At 34.6% G+C, this 17,914-nt stretch overlaps 1 pseudogene across 1 annotated transcript; it reads left to right on the top strand.

Moving 5' to 3' along the window:
• The first annotated feature begins 4,539 nt into the window (after positions 1-4,539).
• Positions 4,540-5,192, top strand: LOC108520032 (signal recognition particle 19 kDa protein pseudogene; annotated as a pseudogene). Its single transcript, XR_001882807.1, has one exon. The product of XR_001882807.1 is annotated as a signal recognition particle 19 kDa protein pseudogene (transcript).
• The last annotated feature ends 12,722 nt before the right edge of the window (positions 5,193-17,914 follow it).

Below are 17,914 nucleotides of genomic sequence, written 5' to 3'. Positions count from 1 at the left end.
TTTTCCTTATCAATTTTTATTTATATATATATTACAATTTCTTTGTCATCTTTTTGAATATGCTGTTCCAACATTCCTCTATTATCCTTTGCTGGTATCCTATTAAACTATTAAATAAGGTACTCACGGACTCTCCAGATCTCAGTTCTTCCTTCCATTTTCTTAATTCTTTCCTTACTTTTGTTGATTCTATAGTAATCCTTTCAGTTTTGAGTGTTTTTAGATGCCTATACATTTTCTAGGATTAGTAACTATTTTTCTATTCATATATATATATATATTTTTCTTAAATAGAGCAATGTATAGCGATATCTTCCTTTTGGCGTCTCTCTGAGGACTTTGTACAAGCTATATTTATAGTTAGGTTTTAGGTTGCTCCATTTTATTTTTATCTGAATTAATTCAGTCTCGAAATCTGAGCAGTTAATTTTTGTTGTAGCTATAGCTCAGGCTTTCACATCTCTCATTGCTCATCTTCTTTAAATATTGTTTTGAACTTCTTCTCGAGAGGTAGGAATTTTGTAATGCCCCCTCTCTCTCTGTGATCTTATACCCTTCGCATTTTTATGTTTTTCAGTGCTCCTCATCTGCCACCATGAAGTTCCTTCTCAGGAAAGTTTTTTATATTGAGTAGCTAGAGTCATCAGCGCTAAATGTTTGGGATTGTCATGGGATCAGTCCCATGCTTCAAGGTTAGTCTGCTTGCTTGCCTCATAATTCTTCCTAGGTAGTATGGTCTTTGGCCCTCTTCACGTTGTTGATAAGCATCTTAGATTATCTTGGCTATATTTAGTAGACACAGACCTATGTGCCAGGTAGCCACAGCTTCTGAATTGCAGTTATCGCATTTATGTGATTGAACCATGTCTTTTTATGTTCTGTATTATGCTGATTTGACATGCAGGGCTTGCTGAGCTTGGAGAGACTGCTCCTCCTAGGATTAGCCAATTCCTAGAGATAATATGCAACTCTCCCTTGAGCACAACTTTCAAATGCAAACCAACCAATCCAGAGCCCATAACTCAGCCACCTCCTTTATCAGATCACTATCCCCCTGTCCTAATACCCCAGGGCCAGATATCAGACAACTAGAGAGAGTGCCTATGCCCCAGAGTCTGCTAAAAGTATTCAAATTAGCCAATTCTAAAACATTTACACTATCTGGCCCATAATTTCCAAAGGAAACCACAGTAAAGACTTCTACTCCCATGTTCTCCCACTTCCTCTGCCTTCTGACTAACCCCCTTGCATGCTCGCCAGCCCCCTGTTTCTAGGGATCTATGAGTATAACAAACTTCCGTCTTCATGACAGTCATTTCTGAGCATGTGTGTCTTACTATACCTAATTAAGGCAAATCCCAGGTATCATTAAAACAGTGATATACTACTTGAATGACAGCAAAATAAAGTGGTTTGTAGCACTGGAAAACATGTCTCTGTGCTAGCTTAGTTCTAGTCAATTTAACATCATAATTGTTACAAAGCTTTGAGTTTGGGGGAATATATGATTTTATAATATTATGAACGCAATAGTTTGAATCAGTATGGGATTGTTTAAAAATGTACTTGCATGAATGGTTTAAATATGAGGCCTATGGGAGAAAATAATAACCCAAGATACTTTTCAGATTTTTTTAAAAAAAGAAATTGTCGTCTCACTACTTCCTGTATCAAGCAAAATTTCACTTGTATTTAATTTTAAATGCCCAATGTAGCAAGGACAGTTCTAAATGCTAGATGTACAGAGATGATCAAACCCTTCAGGTGTTCTGCCCACAATAATGCTTCTCAATCAATCTAAATTTATCTCAGCTACTCACAACCCAGGCTCTTCATTCTATAGTGCTGAGTACCCAGGTTCTTCATTCTACACTGGTCAGTTTCCCAAAATCAATTTCAGTCATTTCTGCTCCAGCACTTCTGCTCATACTGTTGCCGCTCCCAAATGATTCCTCCTCATGTCCTCTTTTCCTGTTACCTTCCCTTTGAAATCCATCTCAATTTGTTCAGTCATATTGTTGCCATTCTCTTTTGCATCTCTATAGTCTTATGACTTTTTACACATAATATCTATGAAATTTGGTTTTAAAGCATGCATTTTAAAAAATTAAAATTTCTAAAATTGAAGTACGTCTCCCTCTCTACCTCCATGTACATGTGTTTGTATGTGTGTGTGTATACACACATATGTATTCACACACACAGGTTTTTTAGTGGTTCTTTTTGCTCCAAATATTTTAAAATAAATAACACACCTTAGAGGTGTGTTATTCTTATAATCCACGCATTCTAGGAATTGAGGAAATAGAGAACCTTGACTTTTCGATGATTTTTGGATGGTAGGAGCAGGGCTTCAGCAGTGGAAAATTGAGATAAACTAGTGGGGGCCTGCTCTGGTCATTCCTATAACCTTGAACAATCAGCTTAACTTTTGGGGTAATTTTTATTTTATTATTTTATTTCCAGATCTAAACAAAAGGTTTGGGAACCTGGAAATATTGACATAAATGCTTAATATTTTAGCTTTGTCTCCCTCATTAGATTACAGCTTCCGCACCCAAAGGGCCTGGCACAGTTATGACTAGATAATTGAGTCAGCTTGTTCCTGATTGGTTTGTGTGCAAACATGCAGACTACATCTACAGTGATCATTTCTCTTAATTTTTCAAGCAACGATTTGCTACTCTCTAAATGTTAGTTCCTTTCTGTGTTCTATTTTCTTAAAAAATGATGTTTTGGGCCTCCCAGAATGAATATGAATTACAGTTCTATTATGTCTTTATAGATAGCAAGTTTTAGGTTTCTTTCCAAAGTACACAAATGGATTTTAATGATATTTGTAAATGACTATATTTAAGATCACAACTTATTATCTTTGAGATAACATTAGAACTTGGCAGGAAAGAAAACTTTTATTTAGAAACTTGGCTTCTTGAACACAGAATTCTGCTGCTGTAAGATTTCACGTTAGACATTTAGTTGAAATGCAAAAAATAAATGTTGGAGAACTGGAAGTAGATGAGTTTGAAAGGACTATTCAGTGAGTGAATTTACAATTTAAACTATTGTCCACTTCTCCACTTCATTTTGTTGGATTATAAAAGTAAGTGAAGAAAACATCTTTTCTTATAACAATCACAGCAGACCTGTGTTAGGGTTCTCCAGAGAAACAGAATCAATAGAACATACATACACACACACATATATGTATACACACTATACATACATACATATATACACACATACATATATATACACACATACATATATATATATATAGTGGGGGAATATGTGCGCATGTGTGTGTGTGTGTATGTGTATATATATGTATATACACATAGATGGAGATACATGCATATATATCTATCCATTATATATATATCATTATATATCTATCCATTATATATATCCATTATATATCTATCCATTATATCTATCTATTATATATCTATCCATTATATCTATGCATTTTATATATATATATATATATATATGGAGAGAGAGAGAAAGAGAGAGGTTTATTGTAAGGAATAGGGTCACTAAATTGTAGGGGCTGAGAAGTACAAAATTTGTAAGGCAAGCTAGCAGGTTAGAAATTCATGTAAGAGTTGATCATGCAGTATGGAGTCCAAATTTCATAGAAGGTAAGAAACTCAGATAAGGTTTTATGTTCCACTCTTCCGGCCAAATGTCTTCTTCTTTGGAAAACATGTCTTTGCTCTTCAGGCCTTCACCTCATTGAATGAGGCCCATTCACGTTATGGAGGATAATGTGCTTTACTTAATATCTACTAATTTAAATGTTAATGTCACCTAAAATTTATCTTCATGGCAACATTTAGATTGGTGTTTGCTAAAACAACTGGGCACTGTGGCCTAGTCAGGTTGATACATTAAATTTACCATCACAGTGTCTTATCGTTTGTTAGGCTCCTTTTTCTGACATCATCTTCTCAATTAGCTCTGCTCAGTTTCAGCTTACTCCATGAAATAAAATGCAACATGGTCTCAGACATTTGTTTAAGGGGTCTCCAATTTTCTGCAGAACTGAAATCCCTGATTTGTATTTTGGAGAACTCTCCAGAGGAGAGCCATTTGGACCAAATCATAGCATAAATTCTAGAGTAGCTTTGTTTGTCAAAGGTTTGGTGAATGAGGTAATGAGTGACAGAAGAGGATAATATTAACACAGATTTGTAATTAAATTGATGTTATTATGGATGGAGTATCCGTTGTGTCATTACTGCTATAAGTAAATTTTCATGAACTTCTTGAGGCAGTCCATTGGTCAGATACATACATCAAGCCTGATAGAGTAATGAGTAAGGGTAGATTTGGACCTGTCCAAATTCCTACCTCTGGAATCTCAGTGGTCCTCTCGACGGATTTGTTTAGAGCAGAACTGAGGCTTTCAGCACTAAATTTAAGCTCTCAAAAGGCCAACTGCCCATACAAATGTAAGTGGCCGCACAAAGTGAGCAATAAAAAAATGAAGTTGGCAGGCTGTCTCGGAAACTCGGAGCCGGGTTCCTCCCGGGTTTCTACCTACGGCTCCTGGGCTGTTGTTGTTTAGACTCTTGTGAAGATGGCTTGCGCTGCCGCGCGGTCCCCGGCCGACCAGGACAGGTTTATTTGTATCTATCCTGCTTATTTAAATAATAAGAAGACCAACACAGAGGGAAGGCGAATCCCCATAAGTAAGGCTGTTGAAAATCCTACAGCTACAGAGATTCAAGATGTATGTTCAGCAGTTGGACTTAACGTTATTTCTTGAGAAAAATAAAACGTACTCTAGAGAATGGAATCGTGATGTCTAATACAGAGGCAGAGTCCAGGTCCAGCTCAAACAGGAAGATGGCAGCCTCTGCCTTGTGCAGTTCCCATCACGTAAGTCAGTAATGTTGTATGCAGCAGAAATGATACCTAAACTAAAAACAAGGACTCAAAAAGCAGGAGGTGCTGACCAAAGTCTTCAACAAGGAGAGGGAGGTAAAAAAGGGAAAGGAAAGAAAAAGAAGTAACCTCGTATCAGCATCAAGTATGTGGTACTACTGTAAGAGACATGAATGGAGACTTCTAATTTGTATCAGAGGGAAACAGAAGCTTTTTGTTTGCATCATTTAACTGAACTGTGAACGCTTGTGCCTCTCATCTTTATTATCAAGAGTTGGGACAGTGAAACAAATTTTACATCCAAGAAGTTTGCCATCTCGCTTTTATTGCCCGTATAAAAGAAATTTTTTTTGGTCTTTTCAATGCAGTTTTTTGGAAGAAAGAAATATTTTTAAATGACAATGGGGAACTTTTACATAAGTTACTTGAAAATGAGTTACTTGTTATCCAAGAATAAATTTCCATTCGATTTAAATAAAACTTTGTCCACCTTTTAAGTTAATGAAAATATAAAATTTGAATCTGAAAAAAAAATGAAGTTAACCATTGCAGCTCTTTATGAACCCTTGCATGCTGCTTGAGTTCTTTAGAGCCACAAGGACAAAATATTGGACAAAAATGGACAAAATATTGTTGTTTTACAGTCATGAAACTGGGAGTTCAGAACTCAAATTTCACTTGCTAAAGAACAAATAGTAAACATTGGGGTCAGAACAAGAACTACATCATCTGGTCTGTTAAGCATTCGTAATTGCTGTTCTGGAGAGCAGAAAACATTATGTTTCTGAAGCAAATTAGTGGCCAGTGGCACTGAACTACTTGTTTTAGAGGTAAAAGTTCTGACAGAAAAAAAAGAAAAAAAAAATGTGAAATTACTTTGAAAGGCTTTTATTGTAAGTTGCCAGAGAAAAAGTAAAATTTACATGAAACTACTGATTTAAAATGTAACATTAAAAAAAACTGGAAGAAGAAAGAAATGTGTTTTTTAGTTATGATAATAAAGGAAGTAATTTTCTTTTGTGCCTGGTAATTATACTAAAAACATAACTGCAACTCAAATATAACTGCATCTTTGAAGAAGGTTTAGGGGGTGAAAGACATTCATTTGTGGATTCTGAGGATCAGCTTGATCTTTCCTTCTTTACAGAGATCAAAAGGTTCATTGTTATTTGAGAAAAGCAGGATTCAATTATGGCTGAGATGAAAGACAGTGAGAGCTGAGTAGCTGCCTTGGCAATAGTTGTTAATTGAGTATCCAACTAGAGACTCTTCTAATTGACTCTTCAAAATCTTAATTCCAATAATTATGCCATTTAGACATCAGAGGAATGCTAACAAAGCAACAAAACTCAAAATCATTGCAAATGACTAGAGTGGCTAAGTAATAAAGAAATTAGAAGAACCATTTTCCTGGCCCTCCAAAATTAGTGTGTAATGCCTCAAATCGATTCATTTATCTTCCACAAGTCAAATAATAGATCTTTGGCATCCCAGAACTTGTTTCTCTTTATCTAAATAACTCCATCCTTTGTCTCAGGTACAAAAGCAAATTATTCCATCTCAGTTACCCATTCTGTCATCACCTACACCCTGACCTCTGAGCCCTGCCCATTAAGGGACTCTTTTCTGAATTCAGCAATAAGTTCCTGCTTCTATACAGTGTATACAAGGTTCAGTGTATTCAGTTTAAAAGGAGTGGCTTACTATTTCTTACATTGCAGATTTTTAGAAGTTTTGTCAAAAAAAATTTGTTCTGAGAAATTAATCTGTGTAGAAATAAAATATGGGTAATTTTAAATTATTAGTTATTTTCCAAAAGAATGTTAGGGGCTCTAATTATGTGAAAAAAATTTCTCTACTCTCCTAAGTCAAACCCATCAAATATAATAAAATAACTTCTAGAGATAAAACACACACACACACACACACACACACACACACACAGCCATGACAAAAGTAGGTGATAAACCTTCAACTGTATTTAATTTGCATGACATGAACAATTAAATGTTTTCTAAGAGAAGATCAGACAATCTATAGGAAATAACTTCAGAAGGAAGATCTTAAATTTCTTAATCCAGAAGCTTAAAATTAGGGCCATGTATTTAGATATGTTTTTAACTGCTATTGTTACACTCACTGTTTGTACCTGCCTGACATAAATAAGCAAGCATATTCTTAATGCAGTCTCCATTTTTTCCCGTGTACTAAATATCAGTCATATAGGGGCAAGAGTCAGGATGGAAATGAGTATTTCTTGAATACCAGTCACTTTCTTTCATATCAATTGGTTTTATTTACTTCAGAGCCTTTTATCACACCCGAAGTGACTTCACTTGTTTATTGAGATGTTCGTAGTTGATTTTCCCTCAAAAGAAGCTAAAGCAGAACTCTTCTTGGTCATGTGCTCCTCTGTACCCTGAGTACCAAGCAGAGTGACTGGCATATAGTAGGTCTTCATGTTTTTTAATAAATTCCAGGCACAGGACTAGACATGGTGTGATTATTACCTCATAAATTCTCAAAGTGATCTTGAAATGTAAATATTATCATCCCTCTTTGGTGAGGAAGAATCAAGACTTAAAGGAATTAAGGTATCTTGCCAAAGATCAAACAGTTAAGAAGAGGCGATATAAACTCAGGTCTGATGTGTGTTCTGTTTGGGGGTCATGGGATAAGGCATGCTTCCCAATGTGGGTCATGGCTGTAAGCAATGATTAGAGATAGTAAGCAAAATGATACTAAGTAGCGCATGTTAGATCATTTAAAAAGTTACATCCTTTAAAACTTTCTTCCAATTAATCTAATTATGTGAAGGATAAAGTCCCATATTAGTACCAGTGTGTATTTCATGTTTCTCTAATAATTTCTACTCTCTCTCTCCCCTCAGTTCAGTTAAGGGCAGGTAAGAATATAAAGCTAGAATTTTGTTTTCAGTGTGTTGCTTTTGACCAAAACTTATCTAAGGCAAGATATCCACTTGCAAGTGTTCCACAGTTCCGTTGTAGATAGCATTCTAGGTAAGGCTCTGAATTTATTTAAAGAAAATATTACTCAATTAGATAATAGTACAAGTGACATATTTGGCAAAAATTATGGAAGAGGTATATAATGTCTAGTTTTGAAAATCCTTCTCTGAAGCAATTTATAAAGCCCTGGAAGAAAGAAGGTATTGAGCAATACCTTCAAACAATAGAAGGTATTGCTATGATAGAGAAATTCAGATACGTATCTCAAAATTATTTTAAACATACTGCACTTCAGGTATCAAATTTAAAGACCACTAACTTCTCAGCATAACTAGGATAAATACCACTGTGGTACAAAAACTAGGACTATGATAAGGTTGCAGTCCTTACCTAATAGTTCCTATAATATAGTTGAGGAGATACAGAAATAATCAGTATACAAATTAGGAAACAAAAAAATGTGTAAAAGAAAAAATATGATATGGGAATTTATGGTTCTATAAAATACTAATTCCTGTTATCATTTAATTTATCAATTATAATAATAATTAATTATATTATTTCTATAATTATGAACTACAACATACAAATTATATACCTATATACATGTTAAAAGTTAATTATACATAATTACAATGAAAAATTTTGTCATGCTTGCTCATAACAATAGTAAATATCCTTGCTAATTCTAATATATAAACATAGAAATGAGAACATAGAGCTGCAACCCTGTTTTGGATGCATATACAATAGAGAAGTAGTCACACTGGCAAAAGTGAGGAGTACCCTTTCTTATAGTTGCAAGAAAAGCCTTAAGGGATTGGCAAATATGACCTGCTAAATTGCCAACCATTTAAAAATAACCAAATTCATAACCCCAGTAAAACTAACATATCTTTAATATGGCACAAAGTTAGTGCTTTACTAAGGTATGGTGCTGCCTGAGAAACTGTCATCGCTTTGTATACTTTAGGGTAAACGTTTAACAATGGAGGGACTGGTTTTCCTCTTAAATTCTTTATGCTGACATCTGTTTATAGAGAGTATTAGAGTACATTCACGTGGTTCAAAGACTTGGGTCTCATGTGGGGCCATTTGTCAGTCCCTCACTACTTTCCAGAGCCAACGTTTAAAGGCATAAATTTTCAAGGACATCTGGTGCTTTCTTAAGAAGGGAAGGGTGTCTGTGTGGTCACGAGAACATGGCCCCTAAAAGCACGAGCCCTAGGTTCAGATTTTGACTCTCATTTACTGGACCAAACTGCTTGATTTCTCTAAGCCTCATTTTTTTGCAACTGTAAACTGTAGGAAAGAATAATGCTTATCTCAGGTTATTTTGAAGATTAATTAAAATAAAGCGAGAGAATTGTCAGTGAATTGTCTGGATGTAATAAGCCCTCAGCGTGACCTGCTGTTGGCCTGTGTTATGAACCACAATGTTCTCTTTTCGGGACTTTTCCAGAGACCTCAGGTAACATGATCCCTGTAACCTTACAGCACTCTTTAGGGTTGGGACCCACTCCAGTGCTTCAGGCCAGCTCCACATGTGTGAAATTTGGGCTCTTTCCTGAGCTTCTTCAAGCTTTCTTTTTTTTTTTTTTTCCTTAGCCGAGGGAAGTGCAAAGTCCATGACCCATGACTCAAATCCATCTCCTTTTCTTAGCACAACCAAAGAGAAAGTCTACACTCAAACTTAAACAGGGACTGTTTGATTTCTGCAAACTGAATGCCTCTTCACCATATCCCTTGTAGATAAGTGTGGAACATCCATCTCATTTGCCATTCTTTAACTCGATTTTCCTGCTAAGGGTAACATTTAATACAGGACCTATCTTAATCTTTTTATAGCCACTGACTGTAGTTCCCTGGCAACTGTTACATTTTGCCTCTGACAAACATTATGTCAGATATTTTCCCAAACAAAACATAAAGAAAATGTTTGAACTTGGCCTGTGTTATTTTTACATACCTTTTCTTTATAGCCAAGTGTTAGGATAAAGAGGATATATAAGTTCAGTGAGATAAAAAGAATGCAAGACCTTTAGACTCACTCATTCACCTGTGTATAAAACAAAATGTTTTAATTCGTTGGAACCCTTATTCAGAGGAAGAAACATACGTAAAATTCATATTTTCTCATGGATATATTGATCCAGTGCAAAGTAGCCCCCAACTGCTCTAACTTGCTGCTCTTCTCTATGGCCCTGCCAGGCTAGCCAAGGCTGATGGATCCAAGAGTGAATTAGATTCCAGAGAATGGAACTGAGAAGACACAGGGCTCTTATTTCTGAAGTCCCTGGAGCTATTGTTATTTTTACTCTTCCTGGGGCTTGATGAAGTATCCCTGGAATTCCACCATACCTGAATATCCTTATTACAAATTCCCTTTTTTGGTTTAAGAAACCCAAGTGGATATCTGTTGTATGTAACCCAAATAACCCTAATATATGATTTAAATAAAAAATTAAAAATATTAAGCTTATTAGCTCTATTAAATTAGGCTTTTGTATGTGTTTAAGCATATTAAACACAGGACTAAGAAGATAGTACAATTCTTTTCATTATAAAATGCATGTTACTTGTTTCAACAGCCAACAGGTAGGGTTGGCTACCTCTTTAAAAAATATCAGTAGAGACATACACTCTCATTCAGTGAATGTCCAAAATGATAACACATATTTAAAAAAGAAAAATATACACACACACGGCATTTCAGATTTTCTATTTTATCCTCACCAAAATTATCTTTTAAAATGACCTAAATCTTTTGAATTAAAACAGTAGGAATTTCTTGGGATGTTTAAGCTGTTAGTAATACATGTTAACTCTAGAGAGTCAAGTAGTCACATGACATTCTTTTGCAAATGAGTTATCATTTCTTTCAGCAGCGGATTTAAAACAATTTGATGTACTGGTAATTTCGCAGTAGCTATTTTACTCCTTCTAATATCATACATATCATTCAATTTAGCCATGTATATATAGATATGAGACAAGGGTCTTGCTCTGCTGTCCACACTGGTCTCAAACTCCCAGCTCAAGTGATAGGGCCACCTCAGCCTCCACAACGGCTGAGGTTATAAGTGCCCACCACTGTGCCTGGCTAATTTCTCAGCTGCTTCTTTCATCACTACACAAACCCTTCAAACATACTACGCACTTTCTTATCTTCGAAACTTTCCTCAAGCTGTTGATGCTATTTAAAATTCTATCTTCACCCCTCCCCAGAAGCTATTTGCAAGGAAAACTCATATTCATCCTACAAGGTCATACTTAAATATCACCACATCTGGGGAGTATTTTCTGTACACCTTCTGTCCACACCTCTTTGAGCAGAATTAATCTTCATATCCAATTTATTTTTCATCATATTCTTTTGTAAATACCTATGGTACTTCCATGTTCTCATCTATTAGTAGTTCTAGGTCTGTCCTTGAAGTTGTCCATGAATCCCTTTATAACACAAACTCTGTCTTGTACATAATTGTCTTTCCAGCATGTTAGACAATTCCTCACTAATTATTGACACTCAGTAAATGTTTGTTCTTGTAAATAAAAAATTTCAGTTCAGAAAAATGCGAGGAGGAATTGAGGTGTTTGTGAATTATTAGAACGTTCTTAAATGTAATACTGAGATATTCTTTCATTTGGATATATTTCCCTATTTACGAATTTATTAAAATTTGCTAAGAGATTTTCAAAGTGGGTTTTAACAATTTCTCATTCTAGCAGCTCAGCAGTGTATAAAAGCAGTTGTTCCATATCCCTGCTGACACTTTGTAGCTCACATTTTAAAATGTATATATTCCTTGATTTGTTTTGACATTTCATACAGCATTTTTGTTTCTAATGTTTGTAAGTAAAATTGACCTACATTAATTTTTGTTCTTAATTTGATCATTTCCTTCATTCTACTTTCCTCATGTACACAGTTGCCTTTTTCTATTTTCTTATATTGCATACTTAGATCACACACTTTCATTCTTTCTTTGTTTCTAATAGATGCATACTATATGCAAAGCATGTTGTAACTCTTTCTCTAGTACTACTTGAGCACCATTGCACAAGTGTGGAGATATGGAATTTTCATCATTTTTTTTCTATGTATATTCTTTTTTTTTTTTTTTTAGATGGAGTCTTGCTCATCGTCCAGGCTGGAGTGCAGTGGCACGATCTCACCTTACTGCAAGCTCCGCCTCCCGGATTCACGCCATTCTCCTGTCTCAGCCTCCCTAGTAGTTGGTACTACAGGCGCCCGCCACCACGCCCAGCTAATTTTTTGTATTTTTGGCAGAGACAGGGTTTCACCGTGTTAGCCAGGATGGTCTCGATCTCCTGTTTTCTATGTATATTTTGACTTTTATTATGTATTCTTTCACTTGAGACTGGTTTAGAAGTGTAGTTTTCAGTTTCCCAAATATATATTCTGCGGGGAGATAATTTTATTGCATTTTGCCAGTATGTCACATTTTAATTGTTGACAACTGCTGTAAGAATTGATACAGGTATCCCGGAAATGAACGTGCTGCCTATCTTTTGGGTACTCTACATGCCTGTTCGACCAGGCTTATTGAGTTTTGACTGCTTGATCTAACCTTCCTAATTTCTTTGTCTGCTTTATCTATAAATATTCAAGAAAGGTATATTAAGATCCCTCTCTATAATTGTGGCTTTATCAATTAGTCTTATTTTATACCAGTTTTCTTATTTTATACCAGTTTTCTTTGTAAGCTTCATAGCTATGTTTTAGTTTTACACAGATTCAATACTATTTTACATATATTAAAATATTATTAGATATTAATCTGCTTTTTTAATTGACAATTAAAAATGTTATGTATTTATGTTGTGCAACACAATGTTCTGTTACGTGTGTATATTGTGAAGTGGGCAAATTGAGCTATTTTACATTATATATTACCTCACACACTTTTTTTTGTATGTGGCGAGAACACTTAACATCTACTCACTTAGCAATTTTTACATATACAATTTATTGTTGTTAGCTATAGCCTTCATGCTGTACAATAGATCTCTTGAACTTTTTCCTCCTGTCCTGCTGAAAGTTGGTATACTTTGACCAATATTTTCCTAATTCTCCCACCTGTCAACCGCTGGTAACCACCATTTTACTCTTTGTTTAGACTTTTTTAGATTCTACATACAAGTGAAATAATGTGGTGTTTGTCTTGCTGTTCCTAGTTTATTTCACTTAACGTGGAGTGTTGCAGGTTCATCTATGTTATTGCAAATGGCATGGCAGAATTTTGTTCTTTTTTATAGCTGAATAGTATTTCGTTATGTATATATGCCACATTTTCTTTATTCATTACCCATTATAGACACTTGGTTGATTTTTATCTCACCTATTGTGAATAATGGTGTAATGAACATGGAAGTGCGGATCTCTTCAGCATACTGATTTCATCTCCTTTAAATATATAACCAGCAGTGGGATTGTGGATCACATGGTTACATTTTTAATTTTTTGGGGAGCATTCACACTGTTTTCTATAATGGCTCTACCAATTTATATTCCCATCAATAGTGTGCACAAGGGTTCCCTATTCTTCACATCCTCATCAACACTTATCTTTTGTCTCTTTGATAATAGTAATTCTGACATGTGTGAGATGATATACCATTGTGGTTTCAATTTCCATTTCTCTGATGACTAGTGATGTTGATCATTTTTTTTCATATACCTGTTGCCCATTTGTATGTCTTCTTTTGGAAATTATCTATTCACATTCTTTGCCCATTTTGTTTTTGAGACAGAGTTATGCTCTTGTCACTCAGACTGGAGTGCAATGGCATGATCTTAGCTCACTGCAACCTCAGCCTCTGGGTTCAATCGATTCTCCTGCCTCAGCCTCCCAAGTAGCTGGGATTACAGGCACCCACCACCAAGCCCAGCTAATTTTTCTATTTTTAGTAGAGACAGGATTTCACCATGTTGGTCGGGCTGGTCAACTCCTGATCGCAAATGATCCACCCCCCTCGGCCTCCCAAAGTACTAGGATTACAGACGTGAAACACCACACCTGACCCTTTGCCCATTTTCAATCTGGCTATGTTTCTTACTACTGAGTTATTTGAGTTGTTTGATTTATTATATGTTTTGGGTATTAACACCTTATTATATGCATGGTTTGCAAATATTTTCTCCCATTTTGTAGGTTGTCTCTTCTCTATTATTTACTTTGCTGTACAGTTGTTTCAGCAATTGTTGATTGTTTCCTTTCCTTTCCTTTCCTTTCTGATACACAGGTACCTCAGGACATGAACCCCATGAATCTATAAACATTTTTAAAAATTTAAAAATAGATTTTAACTAAATTTACTTATAATTCTGAAAACCTTTTATTCAACAGTAATTATGTTAAGTGGTAAGTCTGCTTAAACATAATTTCCACATTTTTTAGTTAACTTTAGGAACCTAGTCTAACATAAATTATACCACTTGTATAAACTTTATTTGTCTTAATCTTTGAATGTTTGGACAATTATTATGCAAGATAGAACACTGAAATATTAGACCATAATTTTTGCTCATTATTTGCATATGTTATAAAATTTTATTCCTTTTGATTATAATTTTGAATATGTTCATTTTTTCCACTTTAAGATGGTGTAAAAATGGCACACACAGCTATAAGTAGTTGTTTTGTGTACTCACTTAACTTCCAAACTTTTTGTAAATGAGAAATTATATATTTTGGCTAAAGATGAACGTTGAAGTTATCCTGGGAGCAATGGTTTCAGAAAAGACCAAGCATGTATGCGAAGTATTTGAACGTGTTTTTATTCATCAGTGGGAAAAGAGAGTAGTTTTATCTTAAAACAAAGAGTCTGGTTGTTGAGAAAGTTAAGGAGGGTAGTGAAAGAAAAAACTTGTATGGACAGAGAAAGTTTAGAAGGCTTATATAAAGCATGCTCGTCCAACCCACAGCCTGCGGGCCACATGCAGCCCAGGATGGCTTTGAAAGCGGCCCAACACAAATTCGTAAACTTTCTTAAAACATTATGAGATTTTGTTTGTGACTTTGTTTTTTATTTCATCAGCTATCGTAGTGTTAGTGTATTTTATGTGTGGCCCGATAAAATTCTTCTTCTTCCAATGTGGCCCAGGAAAGCTAAAAGATTGGACACCACTTGTATAAACTTTATTTGTCTTAATTTATAACAATTCCAAGTGAGTCTGAAGAAAAGCAATGAAAGCCATTAAAATTTTGGCAATGTTAACTCAGCTTTTATGAGTTTAATTATAAGATAAAAAGAAAAAAGCCCCATGAATTCTGTACTGCTAAAATATTATGTTAACATGGTTTCCTCTATTAAAATGACAAATTGATGTGGGAGACTTCAGTCTGCTTTTAAGTGATGTAAAATTATTTGTTACTTTTCGTGTAAACTACTCAAATAGCTGAGATTCTCTTTCTTAGCAGATTAACATTGTTTGTTTATGTTACTTTATGTCCTTGATTACTTAAAAAACAAAAATTTCTTCCTTCCAAAAGAGTTAAGTTTTCTTATAGATGTCCTACTTTCCATTTATGTTTGTTTAAAAGTAGTATGTTGTCATTTTGATTAGCAGGAGATCCAGCTGCTACCATTCATTGTTCTCAAGCACTTATGCTCCCATCTTAATCAACTGAACAGCTTTTCTAATAATGCTTTGGATATGGTCTCCTTAAGGTCATACGCAGAATTTGAAAAAATAAAATATAAATAAATAAATGAATAAATTCAAGATGTCTTTTTATACTACATAACATGTTTTGTTTTCCTTTTTTAATTTTATAAAAGGAGCACTAATAGAAATGTTCTTAGGCTTTTTTTGTATGCTCTATATTTTGTACTTTGTACTATACTATTGTAAAAGTTGGAGGAGAATAGTTGTGAAACAGAGAAATTTCACCTTTACTGGTTGAATTGCATTCAGGTAAGTATATTATCAATCTAAATTATCAATCATTCAGGTAAGATATTATCAATCTAAACATATTTCAGAGATTACATACTTTATAGGAAAGCGCTCACATGCTCATAATATGTTACTACCCTAAAGTTGAGTTGTTTGAGTGCCTCATGTATTCTGGTTATTAATCATTTGTCATATAGACAATTTGCAAATATTTTCTCCCATTCTGCGGGTTGTCTCTTCATTTTTAATGTTTCCTTTGCTGTACCAAAGCTTTTTAGCTTGATGTAATCCCAATTGTTTATTTTTGCTTCAGTTGTTTATGCTTTTGAGGTGTTTGAAAAAATACTTGCCCAGATCAGTGGCTTGGAGTTTTTTCCCTAACTTTTCTTCCAGTAGTTTCATAGTTTCAGTCTTAGATTTAAGTCTTTAATCCATTTTATTTGATTTTATGTATGGTAAGAGAAAGGGGTCTAGTTTTATGCTTCTGCATATGGTTATTGTTTTCTCAGCACCACTTATGTCTTTTCCCTATTGTATGTTCTTGGTGCCTTTGTCAAAGATGAGTAGGCTGTAAATGTGTGGATTTATATCTGTGTTCCCTGTTCTCTTCCGTTGATCCAGGTGTCTGTTTTCATGCCACAGCCATGCTGATTTGGTACCTAGAGCTTTGTAGTAAATTTTGCAATCAGGTAATGTGATGCCTTCAGCTTTGTTCCTTTTGTTCAGGGTTGAATTGACTATTGGGGATCTTTTGTGATTCTATATATTTTAGGATCATTTTTATTGTTGTGAAGAATATCATTGGTATCTTTATATAAATATTTATATATTTATAGAATATTATAATGAATATCATATAAATACTTGATCAATTTGTATTCCATGTAACAGTGGTGGTAACTATTGGCACTTTTAACAATATTAATTTTTCCAATCCAGTGAGCGAGTGTAATAGCCCTTTAACATTTAATCTGATTTAAAATGAGCAAAAGATCCTGAATAGACAATTTCCCAAAAAAGAATACACAGTTGGCCAATAGGGCATATGACATGAATGCTCATCACTAATCATCAGAGCTAATTCAAATAAACAAAACATAGTGAGATCTGGCTTCTCACCCTTGTTAGAATGGCCTTTATCAAAAAAGATATAAATAACAGATACTGCGCCAGGATGTAAGAAAGGGACCTCTCGTACACGTATTTTTACAGACCCACTATGGAGGAACAGTATGGAGGTTCCTCAGAAAACTAAAGATAGACCAAGCACATATCCATACAGTTCCACTACTGATAATATGCTCTCAAAGAGGAAAAGATATGAAAGCAGCATACTCACACTCCCATGTTATTGCAGTCCTATTCAAAATAGCCAAAATATGGGAAACAGTCTAAATGCCCCAAGAGGATGAATGAACAAAGAAAATTCTTATTTAGCCATAAAAAGAAATGAAAGTCCTGGTCTTTGCAGCGACATTAATAGAAACCCCGGAAATCATTATAATTTAACTGAAATAAGCCAACACTGGAATAGAAACAAACAAGACAAAAATTGCATGTTCTCACTCATACATGAAAGGTAGAAAGTGAATCTCATATTGTAGAGAGTAGATTTGGTGTTTAACCAGAAGCAGGGAAGGGCAGTAGGAGTGGGAATGAAAGGGACTTGATTAATTGGTACAAATGGCACTGTTTGATAGAAATAAGAGCATGTTAGACGATGGGAGGCTATAGTTTACAAAAAATCTATTTGGTACATTTCAAAGTAGGTGGAGAGAATAATTTGAATATTTCAGCTAAGTGAAAAGGAAAAATTATAAGGTGAAGCATATGCCCAGATACACTGATTGATCTTTTACATATTATATGAAGGTATCAAAAAGTAAGCTATGCTCTCAGTCACAAACACTAATCATTAAACTGTGTTATTGATCACGAGGAAACTAATTAGAATTAACTTACAAATAGTAATTTAAAAGGTCACAGTTTTGGAAGATGTAAAAAAAAAAGCCCAAAAATTAATGGCTTAAAAAAACAAGTCCAAAGAAAACTATAAATGTAAAGGTGAATGCAGCAAAAATACTAAAATATGGAAAAAAATAAAAACAAAATCAAAATTTTGTGA

The sequence above is a fragment of the Rhinopithecus bieti genome, unplaced genomic scaffold (assembly GCF_001698545.2).
Source record: "Rhinopithecus bieti isolate Rb0 unplaced genomic scaffold, ASM169854v2 scaffold_48387, whole genome shotgun sequence".
Taxonomy (NCBI): domain Eukaryota; kingdom Metazoa; phylum Chordata; class Mammalia; order Primates; family Cercopithecidae; genus Rhinopithecus; species Rhinopithecus bieti.
This window is presented reverse-complemented; position numbering and strand designations above follow the sequence as displayed.